The sequence below is a fragment of the Doryrhamphus excisus genome, chromosome 16 (genome assembly GCF_030265055.1).
Source record: "Doryrhamphus excisus isolate RoL2022-K1 chromosome 16, RoL_Dexc_1.0, whole genome shotgun sequence".
NCBI lineage: Eukaryota > Metazoa > Chordata > Actinopteri > Syngnathiformes > Syngnathidae > Doryrhamphus > Doryrhamphus excisus.
The window spans coordinates 16,985,904-17,003,811 of record NC_080481.1 but is presented as its reverse complement, the minus strand read 5'-3'; the positions used below and the strand labels follow the sequence as shown (position 1 = coordinate 17,003,811).

General features: G+C 35.5%; 1 long non-coding RNA gene across 1 annotated transcript in view; it reads right to left on the bottom strand.

Annotated features, from left to right (window-relative positions):
• LOC131104614 (uncharacterized) overlaps positions 1-17,908 on the bottom strand; it is a 289,804-nt gene that overhangs the window by 119,942 nt on the left and 151,954 nt on the right. The window lies entirely within an intron of this gene.

The following is a 17,908-nucleotide window of genomic DNA, read 5'->3' as shown; positions in this document are numbered from 1 at the left end:
ATCCATTAATATGTGCGGGAATGGAAAAGTAAGAACAGCATCGCAATAGGATTCAGGTCTGGACTCTTCTGGGTTCAGGTTGAGGTCACCAACAGACGGCCATACATTCGGGATTCAGGGTTTTTTGGTAGATAACAGAATTCATGGTTCCATTTATCACATAAGTCTTTCAGGTAATGAAGCAAAACAACCCCAGACCATCATACTACCACCGCAATATTTTACTTTATTTGTTTTTTCTTTCTGGACTTGCTGGTGTGTTTTGTAATCATTGTTCTGGGTTCAGGTTGAGGTCACCAACAGATGGCCAAACAAATGAAGCAAAACAACCACAGACCATCACACTACCACCACCATATTTTACTGATGCTGTGATGTTCTTTTTCTTAGAAACACACCATCAACTTTTTGATCTTCATCTTGTCAGACCATAGAGTCTTAGGGATCGTGAAGCGAACTCTTGGATGAGTCGCCACTGCGCTCTTGGGGTCATTTTGGTTGGGCGGCCACTCCTGGAAAAGTCGACCACTGTTCCAGGTTTTTGCCATTTGAGGATAATGGCGCTCAGTGTGGTTTCACTGGACTCTCAAATCTTTCGAAATGGCTTTAGAACCTTTTCCAGACTGATATAATTTTGTGTTTATGATGCATTTTAAGTTTAAAATACAGTAAAACATGACTAAAAGATAGATTCAAGTGAGCTCAATAAATGAAACGTCTTATGTGAGGGTTGCACCAAAAGGCTTCTGTGCCGTCAGTGTGAATAAAACAAGGATCCATTCACACAAAGGTAAAGATGGAGGATTCATGTCCAGTGACGAGTTTAATGCACTTGCTGCTGGTGTGTTTTGGATCATTGTCCTGGGTTCAGGTTGAGGTCACCAACAGATTCTCCTTCATTCACCTTCAGGATTTTTTGGTAGATAACAGAATTCATGGTTCCATTTATCAAATAAGTCTTTCAGGTAATGAAGCAAAAAAAAAAAAACCCAGACAATCATACTACCACCGCAATATTTTACTTTATTTGTTTTTTTTCTTTCTGGACTTGCTGCTGTGTTTTGTAATCATTGTTCTGGGTTCAGGTTGAGGTCCCCAACAGATGGCCAAACAAATGAAGCAAAACATTATTTTACTGATGCTGTGATGTTCTTTTTCTTAAAAACACACCATCAACTTTTTGATCTTCATCTTGTCAGACCTTAGAGTCTTAGGGATCGTGAAGCGAACTCTTGGATGAGTCGCCACTGCGCTCTTGGGGTCATTTTGGTTGGGCGGCCACTCCTGGAATAGTCGACCACTGTTCCAGGTTTTTGCCATTTGTGGATAATGGCGCTCGGTGTGGTTTGCTGGACTCTCAAATCTTTCGAAATGGCTTTAGAACCTTTTCCAGAATTATATAATTTTGTGTTTATGATGCATTTTAAGTTTAAAATACAGTAAAACGTGACTAAAAGATAGATTCAAGTGAGCCCAATAAATGAAATGTCTTATGTGAGGGTTGAACCAAAAGGCTTCTGTGCCGTCAGTGTGAATAAAACAAGGATCCATTCACACAAAGGTAAAAATGGAGGATTCATGTCCAGTGACGAGTTTAATGCGCTTGCTGTTCTCTGTGTGAATCGAAACCGGTTCCTGAGCCAAAGCGGAGACAGTGGAGGCTTCTTATAGTTCGGGAGCGTCCAAAGGCAACGGCGATAACAGGATGCGAATCTAATGGCACCTCTGTTCTGCCTGGATAATAAACAAACAGAGTTGTAAGTGTGCGGAGTCGAACTGAAGCATGGCTGCACAGTTCGGTTCAAGCCAGGTGGCAGATGATGCTCGGAGGAGAGCAAATCTGTTTGTTGCATGGCTGAACATTGTCCATCCATGCCGGGCCTGTTGTTACGTGACCCGGGGCACTGAAAGCACTGAAAGGCTCCATGTGTTCCTTCCGTGCTCCTTCGCCACGGAGACAACATCGGAACGGCGAGGCCGCGGATGTCGTTTATTTCCGCCAGCAAGACAAGAGAAACAAAGCTGTTCTTCTTCTCGTCATCTGTGACAAAGCACCCGTGGATTACGGCCAGAAACCATGAGTTATTCAATTTCCACCTGGAGAGGCTTACCGCTGGCGTTGTGCACATTACGAAGAGTATCTGCTCGGTGGATATAATTCACACCTCGACGGAAGCTTACACCTGCTTGAGGGAATTAGCGCTGAGGCCTTTAATAAATGTTTAAACCTGTCAGACAAATGAGATAAGTGCATTCATGACCTGTTCCTCCTGTTCGCCGCCTTAATTCCATCTGAGGGGTCCCTCCTCACCTGTGTAAATGGGCGACGGGGGGAACGGGTGGGGGCGGCACTGTCAAAAACAATTAAAAAATGCCTCTAAGGTAAGCCGACCGGCGTCGGCACAGTGACAGGACTAACGATGTCGGAGTGTCGGAGGAGCGTGAGGTAAATTGTTCCCATTATCATCCATTAATGTGTGCAGGAATGGAAAAGTAAGAACAGCATCGCAATAGGATTCAGGTCTGGACTCTTCTGGGTTCAGGTTCAGGTCACCGACAGATGGCCAAACATTTTGGTAGACAACAAAAGTCTTTCAGGTAATGAAGCAAAAACAACCCCAGACCGTCATACTACCACCGCCATATTTTACTTTATTTGTTTTTTCTTTCTGGACTTGCTGGTGTGTTTTGTAATCATTGTTCTGGGTTCAGGTTGAGGTCACCAACAGATGGCCAGACAAATGAAGTAAAACAACCCCAGACCATCACACTACCACCACCATATTTTACTGCTGATTTAATTTTCTTTTTCTTAGAAACACACCATCCAAAATGTTCAACTTTTGTCTTAGGGATCATCATGCAAACTTGGACTTGGACTAGGCCACTCCAAAGTCGTCATTTGTTTTTTTTTCTTTCTGGACTTCCTGGTGTGTTTTGGATCATTGTTCTGGGTTCAGGTTGAGGTCACTAACAGATGGCCAGACATTCTCCTTCAGGAATTTTTTGGTAGACAACAACAAGCAAAACAACCCCAGACCATCACACTACCACCACCATATTTTACTACTGCTTTGATGTTCTTTTTCTTAGAAACACACCATCCAAAATGTTCAACTTTTGTCTTGTCAAACCATAGAGTCTTAGGGATCATCAAGAGGAAGGCTCTGAGGAAGGCCGACCGGCATCGCACACAGTGACAGGATGTCGGAGTGTCAGAAAAGCGTGAGGTAAACGGTTCCCATTATCATCCATTAATGTGTGCGGGAATCAAGGAGGGGGGGTTGAGGAATACCACAAAAAAAAAAAAACAAGAAAAAAAAAAACAGCAAGCGAATACTTACTTCCCACTGAGAGAATTTCTCCAGGTCGAATGCAAAACGTTACTGACTAATCATCCGCGCCGTGGAAACGCCAGCTGCGGCCTGTGGTAGGATTATCACTCTCATGGACCTCGTACCGAGCTTTTAGCTAAATGGAAAATCTGCTCATAGCCGGGAGGAAAGACGTGCGCAGATAAGAAGGAAGACTGTTTACTGGGAGCCGAAAACCGGGGCGGGAGTCATTACGGGCAAACAAAACTAGACAGGGCAGCACCGATTAATTTGCATAACAAAGAATCTGTTAGTTATTTCACGTGTACCTTCCTCATTGTGGTGCATTTTCGGTATTGAATAATAATAATAATAATAATAATAATAATAATAATAATAATAATAATAATAATAATAATAATAATAATAATAATAATAATAATAATAATAATAATAATAATAATAATAATAATAATAAGAACCTGCCAACACCTTTAGGCGATGAAGGATCGGAATAATCTGAAGCGAGCAGATTAGTTACAAATGTGGTCATCTTGAGCTAATAGATCCGTGTTAGCGCTCTATTACCGACATCTGTATCACTGGAACCGCGCGCCAAACGCGGGTAACAAGGGCAATGTATTTGGAAGTCGCTGACTGGCTCCCTGCGGACGCCGGTGCTCATTACGGACCGTTCTGTTTGCCCGGACAGCGCATACGGGAATGGGGGGGGGTTTTGAGCTTGAAATAACAATTAAAGGCCTCTGTGGCAGGCAGCACAGCCGCCGAGGTTTTTTTTTGGCTCCGTCCCCTTGGGAGCCCTCGAGGGCCGCTTGCTTGCTCTCGAGCCTCGTCCTGCGATCTAACAGGAGACAATACCCGAGCAGAAGCTTTGTTTGTTATTACGACGCCTAATTCGCTCTTGACGCTTGAGGTTGGGAGTCAAACGTGAGTGGGAAAATGCATAAATGATTTACAAACCTTGGAATTGGTAGAAATATAAAGTGAGTGAAGTCCCTTTGCCTGATTTCTCAAACCTCGTCTCCGTTCTTAATCAAATAAATAATACGACGCCGCATTGTAGAATTTTTGTTTTGTTTTGGAAAATTAATTTGGTGCAAAAAGTAAAAATACAATGAAAAAAATATCATTTTACTACTATGGAGTTGAAATGTTAAAAAAACATGCAAATTGTAAATATTTTTAATTAAAGCAGAAAACATTTTTTAAATGTTATGAGAAAAAAACAAAACAAAAGTTTTGTAGAATTTTTTGGAAAAGTTTTGGAAAATTAATTTGTTGGAAAAACTAAAAATACAATAACAGACACACAAAACAGAGCATGGATAGATGGCGCTAATACACCACAAGGACGCAGAACACAACATACGCTGTTAAAAAATATTCAAAATTGCACTTAACGATGAGGGAACACTATATGTGTATATACCAGTAATTAATTTATTATGCTACATTTTTTTGAACTATTGAACTTGACATATATACTATAGTTAGCCTACTGCTATAGTGGTTTTACATTCCCAACAAGAGAGGCAAAGGCATTCATCATTTCATTTCACTCACAAACATACCAATTATTTATTTTGGCGTTTGGCAACCTCATTTCAATGCGACCTAAAATCCTAAACATCCAAATGTTAAAGAAAAATAACATTTAAAATAAATTTTAATTCAAGCAGAAAACATTTTTTTAATGTGAGAAAAAAATCCAAACAAAACAAAAGTTTTGTAGAATTTTTGTAGTTTTGGAAAATTAATTTGGTGCAAAAAGTAAAAATACAATAACAGACACATAAAACAGAGCACGGATAGATGGCGCTAATACACCACAAGGACGCAGAACACAACATACATTCATCTGCTGTTAAAAAAATATTCAAAATGGCTCTCTTGAGCCTCCTCCTGCGATCTAACAGGAGACAATACCCGAGCAGAAGTTTTGTTTTTATTACGAGGCCTAATTCGCTCTTGACGCTTGAGGTTGGGAGTCAAACGTGAGTGGGAAAATGCATAAATGATTTACAAGCCGGGGCATTGGTATAAATATAAAGTGAGTGAAGTCCCTTTGCCTGATTTCTCAAACCTCGTTTCCGTTCTTAATCAAATAAATAATACGACGCCACATTGTAGAATTTTTGTTTTGTTTTGGAAAATTAATTTGGTGCAAAAAGTAAAAATACAATAACAGACACATAAAACAGAGCATGGATAGATGGCGTTTGGCAACCTCATTTCAATGCGACCTGAAATCCTGAACATCCAAATGTTAAAGAAAAATAACATTTAAAATCAATTTTAATTAAAGCAGAAAACATTTTTTAAATGTGAGAAAAAAATCCAAACAAAACAAAAGTTTTGTAGAATTTTTGTAGTTTTGGAAAATCAATTTGGTGCAAAAAGTAAAAATACAATAACAGACACATAAAACAGAGCACGGATAGATGGCGTTAATACACCACAAGGACGCAGAACACAACATACGCTGTTAAAAAATATCCAAAGTTGCACTTAACAATGAAAGCAAAAGGTGAACTGCGATGTGTGTATATACTCGTAATTAATTTATTATGCTCATTTTTATTTGAATTTGCATCCAGAAAAATAACATTTAAAATACATTTTAATTAAAGCAGAAAACATTTTTTAAATGTGAGAAAAAAATCCAAACAAAACAAAAGTTTTGTAGAATTTTTGTAGTTTTGGAAAATCAATTTGGTGCAAAAAGTAAAAATACAATAACAGACACATAAAACAGAGCACGGATAGATGGCGCTAATACACCACAAGGACGCGGAACACAACATACATTCATCTGCTGTTAAAAAAATATTCAAAATGGCTCCCTTGAGCCTCCTCCTGCGATCTAACAGGAGACAATACCCGAGCAGAAGTTTTGTTTTTATTACGAGGCCTAATTCGCTCTTGACGCTTGAGGTTGGGAGTCAAACGTGAGTGGGAAAATGCATAAATGATTTACAAGCCGGGGCATTGGTATAAATATAAAGTGAGTGAAGTCCCTTTGCCTGATTTCTCAAACCTCGTTTCCGTTCTTAATCAAATAAATAATACGACGCCACATTGTAGAATTTTTGTTTTGTTTTGGAAAATTAATTTGGTGCAAAAAGTAAAAATACAATAACAGACACATAAAACAGAGCATGGATAGATGGCGTTTGGCAACCTCATTTCAATGCGACCTGAAATCCTGAACATCCAAATGTTAAAGAAAAATAACATTTAAAATCAATTTTAATTAAAGCAGAAAACATTTTTTAAATGTGAGAAATAAATCCAAACAAAACAAAAGTTTTGTAGAATTTTTGTAGTTATGGAAAATTAATTTGGTGCAAAAAGTAAAAATACAATAACAGACACATAAAACAGAGCATGGATAGATGGCGCTAATACACCACAAGGACGCAGAACACAACATACGCTGTTAAAAAATATCCAAAATTGCACTTAACAATGAAAGCAAAAGGTGAACTGCGATGTGTGTATATACTCGTAATTAATTTATTATGCTCATTTTTATTTGAATTTGCATCCAGAAAAATAACATTTAAAATACATTTTAATTAAAGCAGAAAACAAACATTTTTTAAATGTGAGAAAAAAATCCAAACAAAACAAAAGTTTTGTAGAATTTTTGTAGTTTTGGAAAATCAATTTGGTGCAAAAAGTAAAAATACAATAACAGACACATAAAACAGAGCACGGATAGATGGCGCTAATACACCACAAGGACGCGGAACACAACATACATTCATCTGCTGTTAAAAAAATATTCAAAATGGCTCCCTTGAGCCTCCTCCTGCGATCTAACAGGAGACAATACCCGAGCAGAAGTTTTGTTTTTATTACGAGGCCTAATTCGCTCTTGACGCTTGAGGTTGGGAGTCAAACGTGAGTGGGAAAATGCATAAATGATTTACAAGCCGGGGCATTGGTATAAATATAAAGTGAGTGAAGTCCCTTTGCCTGATTTCTCAAACCTCGTTTCCGTTCTTAATCAAATAAATAATACGACGCCACATTGTAGAATTTTTGTTTTGTTTTGGAAAATTAATTTGGTGCAAAAAGTAAAAATACAATAACAGACACATAAAACAGAGCATGGATAGATGGCGTTTGGCAACCTCATTTCAATGCGACCTGAAATCCTGAACATCCAAATGTTAAAGAAAAATAACATTTAAAATCAATTTTAATTAAAGCAGAAAACATTTTTTAAATGTGAGAAATAAATCCAAACAAAACAAAAGTTTTGTAGAATTTTTGTAGTTATGGAAAATTAATTTGGTGCAAAAAGTAAAAATACAATAACAGACACATAAAACAGAGCATGGATAGATGGCGCTAATACACCACAAGGACGCAGAACACAACATACGCTGTTAAAAAATATCCAAAATTGCACTTAACAATGAAAGCAAAAGGTGAACTGCGATGTGTGTATATACTCGTAATTAATTTATTATGCTCATTTTTATTTGAATTTGCATCCAGAAAAATAACATTTAAAATAAATTTTAATTAAAGCAGAAAACATTTTTTAAATGTCAGAAAAAAATCCAAACAAAACAAAAGTTTTGTAGAATTTTTGTAGTTTTGGAAAATTAATTTGGTGCAAAAAGTAAAAAATACAATAACAGACACATAAAACAGAGCACGGATAGATGGCGCTAATACACCACAAGGACGCAGAACACAACATACATTCATCTGCTGTTAAAAAAATATTCAAAATGGCTCTCTTGAGCCTCCTCCTGCGATCTAACAGGAGACAATACCCGAGCAGAAGTTTTGTTTTTATTACGAGGCCTAATTCGCTCTTGACGCTTGAGGTTGGGAGTCAAACGTGAGTGGGAAAATGCATAAATGATTTACAAGCCGGGGCATTGGTATAAATATAAAGTGAGTGAAGTCCCTTTGCCTGATTTCTCAAACCTCGTTTCCGTTCTTAATCAAATAAATAATACGACGCCACATTGTAGAATTTTTGTTTTGTTTTGGAAAATTAATTTGGTGCAAAAAGTAAAAATACAATAACAGACACATAAAACAGAGCATGGATAGATGGCGTTTGGCAACCTCATTTCAATGCGACCTGAAATCCTGAACATCCAAATGTTAAAGAAAAATAACATTTAAAATCAATTTTAATTAAAGCAGAAAACATTTTTTAAATGTGAGAAAAAAATCCAAACAAAACAAAAGTTTTGTAGAATTTTTGTAGTTTTGGAAAATCAATTTGGTGCAAAAAGTAAAAATACAATAACAGACACATAAAACAGAGCACGGATAGATGGCGTTAATACACCACAAGGACGCAGAACACAACATACGCTGTTAAAAAATATCCAAAGTTGCACTTAACAATGAAAGCAAAAGGTGAACTGCGATGTGTGTATATACTCGTAATTAATTTATTATGCTCATTTTTATTTGAATTTGCATCCAGAAAAATAACATTTAAAATACATTTTAATTAAAGCAGAAAACATTTTTTAAATGTGAGAAAAAAATCCAAACAAAACAAAAGTTTTGTAGAATTTTTGTAGTTTTGGAAAATCAATTTGGTGCAAAAAGTAAAAATACAATAACAGACACATAAAACAGAGCACGGATAGATGGCGCTAATACACCACAAGGACGCGGAACACAACATACATTCATCTGCTGTTAAAAAAATATTCAAAATGGCTCCCTTGAGCCTCCTCCTGCGATCTAACAGGAGACAATACCCGAGCAGAAGTTTTGTTTTTATTACGAGGCCTAATTCGCTCTTGACGCTTGAGGTTGGGAGTCAAACGTGAGTGGGAAAATGCATAAATGATTTACAAGCCGGGGCATTGGTATAAATATAAAGTGAGTGAAGTCCCTTTGCCTGATTTCTCAAACCTCGTTTCCGTTCTTAATCAAATAAATAATACGACGCCACATTGTAGAATTTTTGTTTTGTTTTGGAAAATTAATTTGGTGCAAAAAGTAAAAATACAATAACAGACACATAAAACAGAGCATGGATAGATGGCGTTTGGCAACCTCATTTCAATGCGACCTGAAATCCTGAACATCCAAATGTTAAAGAAAAATAACATTTAAAATCAATTTTAATTAAAGCAGAAAACATTTTTTAAATGTGAGAAATAAATCCAAACAAAACAAAAGTTTTGTAGAATTTTTGTAGTTATGGAAAATTAATTTGGTGCAAAAAGTAAAAATACAATAACAGACACATAAAACAGAGCATGGATAGATGGCGCTAATACACCACAAGGACGCAGAACACAACATACGCTGTTAAAAAATATCCAAAATTGCACTTAACAATGAAAGCAAAAGGTGAACTGCGATGTGTGTATATACTCGTAATTAATTTATTATGCTCATTTTTATTTGAATTTGCATCCAGAAAAATAACATTTAAAATACATTTTAATTAAAGCAGAAAACAAACATTTTTTAAATGTGAGAAAAAAATCCAAACAAAACAAAAGTTTTGTAGAATTTTTGTAGTTTTGGAAAATCAATTTGGTGCAAAAAGTAAAAATACAATAACAGACACATAAAACAGAGCACGGATAGATGGCGCTAATACACCACAAGGACGCGGAACACAACATACATTCATCTGCTGTTAAAAAAATATTCAAAATGGCTCCCTTGAGCCTCCTCCTGCGATCTAACAGGAGACAATACCCGAGCAGAAGTTTTGTTTTTATTACGAGGCCTAATTCGCTCTTGACGCTTGAGGTTGGGAGTCAAACGTGAGTGGGAAAATGCATAAATGATTTACAAGCCGGGGCATTGGTATAAATATAAAGTGAGTGAAGTCCCTTTGCCTGATTTCTCAAACCTCGTTTCCGTTCTTAATCAAATAAATAATACGACGCCACATTGTAGAATTTTTGTTTTGTTTTGGAAAATTAATTTGGTGCAAAAAGTAAAAATACAATAACAGACACATAAAACAGAGCATGGATAGATGGCGTTTGGCAACCTCATTTCAATGCGACCTGAAATCCTGAACATCCAAATGTTAAAGAAAAATAACATTTAAAATCAATTTTAATTAAAGCAGAAAACATTTTTTAAATGTGAGAAATAAATCCAAACAAAACAAAAGTTTTGTAGAATTTTTGTAGTTATGGAAAATTAATTTGGTGCAAAAAGTAAAAATACAATAACAGACACATAAAACAGAGCATGGATAGATGGCGCTAATACACCACAAGGACGCAGAACACAACATACGCTGTTAAAAAATATCCAAAATTGCACTTAACAATGAAAGCAAAAGGTGAACTGCGATGTGTGTATATACTCGTAATTAATTTATTATGCTCATTTTTATTTGAATTTGCATCCAGAAAAATAACATTTAAAATAAATTTTAATTAAAGCAGAAAACATTTTTTAAATGTCAGAAAAAAATCCAAACAAAACAAAAGTTTTGTAGAATTTTTGTAGTTTTGGAAAATTAATTTGGTGCAAAAAGTAAAAAATACAATAACAGACACATAAAACAGAGCACGGATAGATGGCGCTAATACACCACAAGGACGCAGAACACAACATACATTCATCTGCTGTTAAAAAAATATTCAAAATGGCTCTCTTGAGCCTCCTCCTGCGATCTAACAGGAGACAATACCCGAGCAGAAGTTTTGTTTTTATTACGAGGCCTAATTCGCTCTTGACGCTTGAGGTTGGGAGTCAAACGTGAGTGGGAAAATGCATAAATGATTTACAAGCCGGGGCATTGGTATAAATATAAAGTGAGTGAAGTCCCTTTGCCTGATTTCTCAAACCTCGTTTCCGTTCTTAATCAAATAAATAATACGACGCCACATTGTAGAATTTTTGTTTTGTTTTGGAAAATTAATTTGGTGCAAAAAGTAAAAATACAATAACAGACACATAAAACAGAGCATGGATAGATGGCGTTTGGCAACCTCATTTCAATGCGACCTGAAATCCTGAACATCCAAATGTTAAAGAAAAATAACATTTAAAATCAATTTTAATTAAAGCAGAAAACATTTTTTAAATGTGAGAAAAAAATCCAAACAAAACAAAAGTTTTGTAGAATTTTTGTAGTTTTGGAAAATCAATTTGGTGCAAAAAGTAAAAATACAATAACAGACACATAAAACAGAGCACGGATAGATGGCGTTAATACACCACAAGGACGCAGAACACAACATACGCTGTTAAAAAATATCCAAAGTTGCACTTAACAATGAAAGCAAAAGGTGAACTGCGATGTGTGTATATACTCGTAATTAATTTATTATGCTCATTTTTATTTGAATTTGCATCCAGAAAAATAACATTTAAAATACATTTTAATTAAAGCAGAAAACATTTTTTAAATGTGAGAAAAAAATCCAAACAAAACAAAAGTTTTGTAGAATTTTTGTAGTTTTGGAAAATCAATTTGGTGCAAAAAGTAAAAATACAATAACAGACACATAAAACAGAGCACGGATAGATGGCGCTAATACACCACAAGGACGCGGAACACAACATACATTCATCTGCTGTTAAAAAAATATTCAAAATGGCTCCCTTGAGCCTCCTCCTGCGATCTAACAGGAGACAATACCCGAGCAGAAGTTTTGTTTTTATTACGAGGCCTAATTCGCTCTTGACGCTTGAGGTTGGGAGTCAAACGTGAGTGGGAAAATGCATAAATGATTTACAAGCCGGGGCATTGGTATAAATATAAAGTGAGTGAAGTCCCTTTGCCTGATTTCTCAAACCTCGTTTCCGTTCTTAATCAAATAAATAATACGACGCCACATTGTAGAATTTTTGTTTTGTTTTGGAAAATTAATTTGGTGCAAAAAGTAAAAATACAATAACAGACACATAAAACAGAGCATGGATAGATGGCGTTTGGCAACCTCATTTCAATGCGACCTGAAATCCTGAACATCCAAATGTTAAAGAAAAATAACATTTAAAATCAATTTTAATTAAAGCAGAAAACATTTTTTAAATGTGAGAAATAAATCCAAACAAAACAAAAGTTTTGTAGAATTTTTGTAGTTATGGAAAATTAATTTGGTGCAAAAAGTAAAAATACAATAACAGACACATAAAACAGAGCATGGATAGATGGCGCTAATACACCACAAGGACGCAGAACACAACATACGCTGTTAAAAAATATCCAAAATTGCACTTAACAATGAAAGCAAAAGGTGAACTGCGATGTGTGTATATACTCGTAATTAATTTATTATGCTCATTTTTATTTGAATTTGCATCCAGAAAAATAACATTTAAAATACATTTTAATTAAAGCAGAAAACAAACATTTTTTAAATGTGAGAAAAAAATCCAAACAAAACAAAAGTTTTGTAGAATTTTTGTAGTTTTGGAAAATTAATTTGGTGCAAAAAGTAAAAATACAATAACAGACACATAAAACAGAGCACGGATAGATGGCGCTAATACACCACAAGGACGCAGAACACAACATACGCTGTTAAAAAATATCCAAAATTGCACTTAACAATGAAAGCAAAAGGTGAACTGCGATGTGTGTATATACTCGTAATTAATTTATTATGCTCATTTTTATTTGAATTTGCATCCAGAAAAATAACATTTAAAATACATTTTAATTAAAGCAGAAAACATTTTTTAAATGTGAGAAAAAAATCCAAACAAAACAAAAGTTTTGTAGAATTTTTGTAGTTTTGGAAAATCAATTTGGTGCAAAAAGTAAAAATACAATAACAGACACATAAAACAGAGCACGGATAGATGGCGCTAATACACCACAAGGACGCGGAACACAACATACATTCATCTGCTGTTAAAAAAATATTCAAAATGGCTCTCTTGAGCCTCCTCCTGCGATCTAACAGGAGACAATATCCGAGCAGAAGCTTTGTTTATTTTTGTTTTTATTACGAGGCCTAATTCGCTCTTGACGCTTGAGGTTGGGAGTCAAACGTGAGTGGGAAAATGCATAAATGATTTACAAACCGGGGAATTGGTATAAATATAAAGTGAGTGAAGTCCCTTTGCCTGATTTCTCAAACCTCGTCTCCGTTCTTAATCAAATAAACCACCGAATCTTAAAGGCGACCGAAGCGATTCTGCTTTGCAAAATAAAGTGCCTTTCTGCGAACTAGTTCAAAGTGATTACTCTGATTACAGTTGAGTGCGGCGGCATTAGACACGCTTTCTGTCAGTGATATTTTCATCTTGACACGGGTCTTTTTTGAACCGGCGCATCAGGGTGACAAGAGCGCTGATATTAAAAGACATAGCCCGAGGGGCGAAACGACGGGCCCTATCTTTGGAATAAAAGGTTAAAATCGCTTCTTGTGCTCGGGTGCACAGACTCGGAGGTGGCGGCACAACACGGACGGAATAAAAACCGCTCAACGCTGACGACACGCGACGCCGCGATGCCTTCGGATTTAGCATAAGTCCATCACAGCCTGATACTGACCGCATGTCGACTGTCAAACAATGTGGAAATACCCCCGGCATCATGATTCTTAATCCAATTGGCACCGGGGCCAAACTTGTAAACTAATCTATGTATTAGCCAATCTGGCACACAGCGCTCGAACGCTCCTCTGGAACCTGGAGCCGTTTGTCGCCAGCCGGCGATAAGAACCGACGCGCACGCGGCGTCAGAGAAAGTGAGCTTAGCCGCTATTCTTCTCCACTGGAATCACTTGAGTCCGTTTATCAGTCTACCTGTGTCTGAGACCTATTTAAGATTAAGGTCACTGGGGGCGGGGGGGGGGGGGTTCTACTTGGATACTTTTCAAATTCATAAGTCAAGAAGCTTAGCTTTTCTCTGTTTGAGTCTTCATAACAATGAATATTCCCGTATTTTATGTAAGAATAGCTGACAGGAGATTTTTTTTTTTTTTTTTCCCGTCTATTTTGCCATCAGAGTAAAAATACACTTTGACAAGGCGCAATCCTGACTTGATGGACACAAATCCCGGCCAATCACATGACATGCGTTTCCATGTACTCACGACTTCTAAATAAACCTTTTCAATATGCAATCGGAATCTCTTCCCGAAGTGCTCTTGTTCTTTCATCTTTGTTTATTTTTGTTCAACGGCGGAATTCAGCATATTTGAGCTAGAAAGCTCACAGCTTCTAAAGTGAACGCGACGTTTACGTGCACTTAAAAAAAAAAAAAGAATTCTTGCATTAATTGGGTTCAAACTGGCAAATTGATTGAATTAAAATAACTCAATTATGCGAGTGGAAACCGGTTCCGTCCACATTTTTGAAAACAACAGCAAAAATTGGAAAAAATACCTAAATAATTAACTTTATGTGTTTTAATAGCATAACAGTAGAAGATTTTAATATTTAGTAATACTGTGAAAAACAACATTTATATTTATATAAATTATAATGTCACCAAAATAAAGTCAAAATATTATGAGAATAAAGTCATAATTACAGTATGTGAAGAAAATGTACTAAAAGTTGAAATAGTTGCAAAATTTAAAAATAAAAAATGAAAATGAAATGAAAAACATCAGCTGCAATTTTAGAGAAGAATGAGAAGAGAAGAATAAACTCTGAAAAAAATGTCATTTTACTAGTATGGAGTTGAAATGTTAAAAAAACATGCACATTTTAAATACTTTTAATTAAAGCAGAAAACATTTTTTAAATGTTATGAGAAAAAAACAAAACAAAAGTTTTGTAGAATTTTTTGGAAAAGTTTTGGAAAATTAATTTGTTGGAAAAAGTAAAAATACAAAAAACAGAGCACGGATAGATGGCGCTAATACACCACAAGGACGCAGAACACAATATACGCTGTTAAAAAAAATATCCAAAATTGCACTTAACAATGAAAGCAAAAGGTGAACTGCGATGTGTGTATATACTCGTAATTAATTTATTATGCTCATTTTTATTTGAATTTGCATCCAGAAAAATAACATTTAAAATACATTTTAATTAAAGCAGAAAACATTTTTTAAATGTGAGAAAAAAATCAAAACAAAACAAAAGTTTTGTAGAATTTTTGTAGTTTTGGAAAATTATTTTGGTGCAAAAAGTAAAAATACAATAACAGACACATAAAACAGAGCACGGATAGATGGCACTAATACACCACAAGGACGCAGAACACAACATACACTGTTAAAAAATATTCAAAATTGAACTTAACGATGAGGGAACACTATATGTGTATATACCAGTAATTAATTTATTATTTTTTTGAACTATTGAACTTGACTTATATATACTATAGTTAGCCTACTGCTATAGTGGTTTTACATTCCCAACAAGAGAGGCAAAGGCATTCCTCATTTCATTTGAATTTGCATCCAGCGATAGAAACCAAAACCAAAACCAAACCAAATGTTAAAGAAAAATAACATTTAAAATAAATTTTAATTAAAGCAGAAAACATTTTTTAAATGTGAGAAAAAAATCAAAACAAAACAAAAGTTTTGTAGAATTTTTGTAGTTTTGGAAAATTAATTTGGTGCAAAAAGTAAAAATACAATAACAGACACATAAAACAGAGCACGGATAGATGGCGCTAATACACCACAAGGACGCAGAACACAACATACGTTCATCTGCTGTTAAAAAAATATTCAAAATGGCTCTTAACAATGAAAGCAAAAGGGAACACTATATGTGTATATACCAGTAATGAATTTATTATGCTACATTTTTTTAACTGATGAACTTGACTGACAAAGGCATTCCTCATTTCATTTGAATTTGCATCCAGCGATAGAACAATCATACCGATTATTTATTTTGGCGTTTCGCAACCTCATTTCAATGCGACCTGAAATCGTAAACATGCAAATGTTAAAGAAAAATAACTAATAATAATAATATAATAATAATTAAAATACATTTTAATTAAAGCAGATAACATTTTTTAAATGTGAGAAAAAAATCAAAACAAAAGTTTTGTAGAATTTTTGTAGTTTTGGAAAATTAATTTGGTGCAAAAAGTAAAAATACAATAACAGACACATAAAACAGAGCAGGGATAGATGGCGCTAATACACCACAAGGACGCAGAACACAACATATGTTCATCTGCTGTTAAAAATATTCAAAATGGCTCTTAACAATGAAAGCAAAAGGTGAACTACGATGTAGCGAGGGAACACTATATGTGTATATACCAGTAATGAATTTATTATGCTACATTTTTTTTTTTAACTGATGAACTTGACTGACAAAGGCATTCCTCATTTCATTTGAATTTGCATCCAGCGATAGAACAATCATACCGATCATTTATTTTAGCGTTTGGCAACCTCATTTCAATGTGACCTGAAATCCCGATGTCGAACTGCAAGCGAAAGCAACGAATTACTAATTACAATGCAGACTGCCAGCGGGCTGTTTAGTGAAACACTACAATCGGGACATCGGGATGAAAAGAGCAAGTAAAACTCTACGAAGGCGCCCACACACACACACACACACACACCTTATTCATAGTCTAAACCGCAGTGCATGACTGTAACACACAACACGTAAAAACGCATGCCTTGCAGTCTTGGCTGCTTGCCACCAGTTGGCGCTGCATTCAGGTGCAGGTAGGACATTTTGTGTACAATCTCGTCTCTGATTGGCTGACACAAGTCCAATCCGACACCTGTAGGTACAATAACACACAACTTTCCGACATGGCTCTTTGCATACTTTACGTCTGGGAGGCCGAGCGGTTGTATTTGGGTCATTGTATTTGTACAAGGGGAATGGGGGCTGAGACGGGGGGGGGGGGGTGCTATTTGGGGAGGGGTAGGAAGCTCACACGCCAATAAATATGCCAAGCTGCTTTCTTCTTTTCAAGGAAGAAAGGGGAGATTTACACGGGCAGTATAATATTCTTGTGTGTAAGTGATATTTAGGCTGGTGTGGAGGAACATGCACACCCCCCCCCGAAAACCCCTACGCCAACCCCACCCTCTGAAAAATCAACACAGTCATCCAACCGCTCCCTACTGAAGCTTTTTTGGCTCCGAATGGGAGGAAAATAGTTTCACTGTTAAACATTTTTACATTTCTTTAAATGGGTTCAAATTTGTAAGCAGTTTTTGAATGAATTAATCATGATTAATCAACATTTGCAACTATGCCTGAATTCTGCCCTTTTATTTTTTACTTTATCCTATTAACGTAAAGATGAATATTAGAAAAAAAAAACAATTATGCAGATGGAAAATGATTCCTTCCATTTTAAAAACAATAGCAGTAAAAATTGGAAAATAACTAAATAATTAACTGATTATGTTTTAATAGCATAACATTAGAAGATTTTAATACTGGGTAATACTGTGAAAAACAATATTTTCGGAAAATTAGATTGTGGAAAAATTATAATGTCACCAGAATAAAGTCAAAATATTATGGGAATAAAGTCATAATTACAATATGTGAAGAAAATTTACCAGAAGTTGAAATATTTGCAAAAAAAAAAAAAAAACAGCAGAAATTAAAAAAAATCAGCTGCAATTTAAAAGAAGAATAAACTCGTTTTCGTAGTATGGAGTTGAAATGTTAAAGAAAACTAAAAT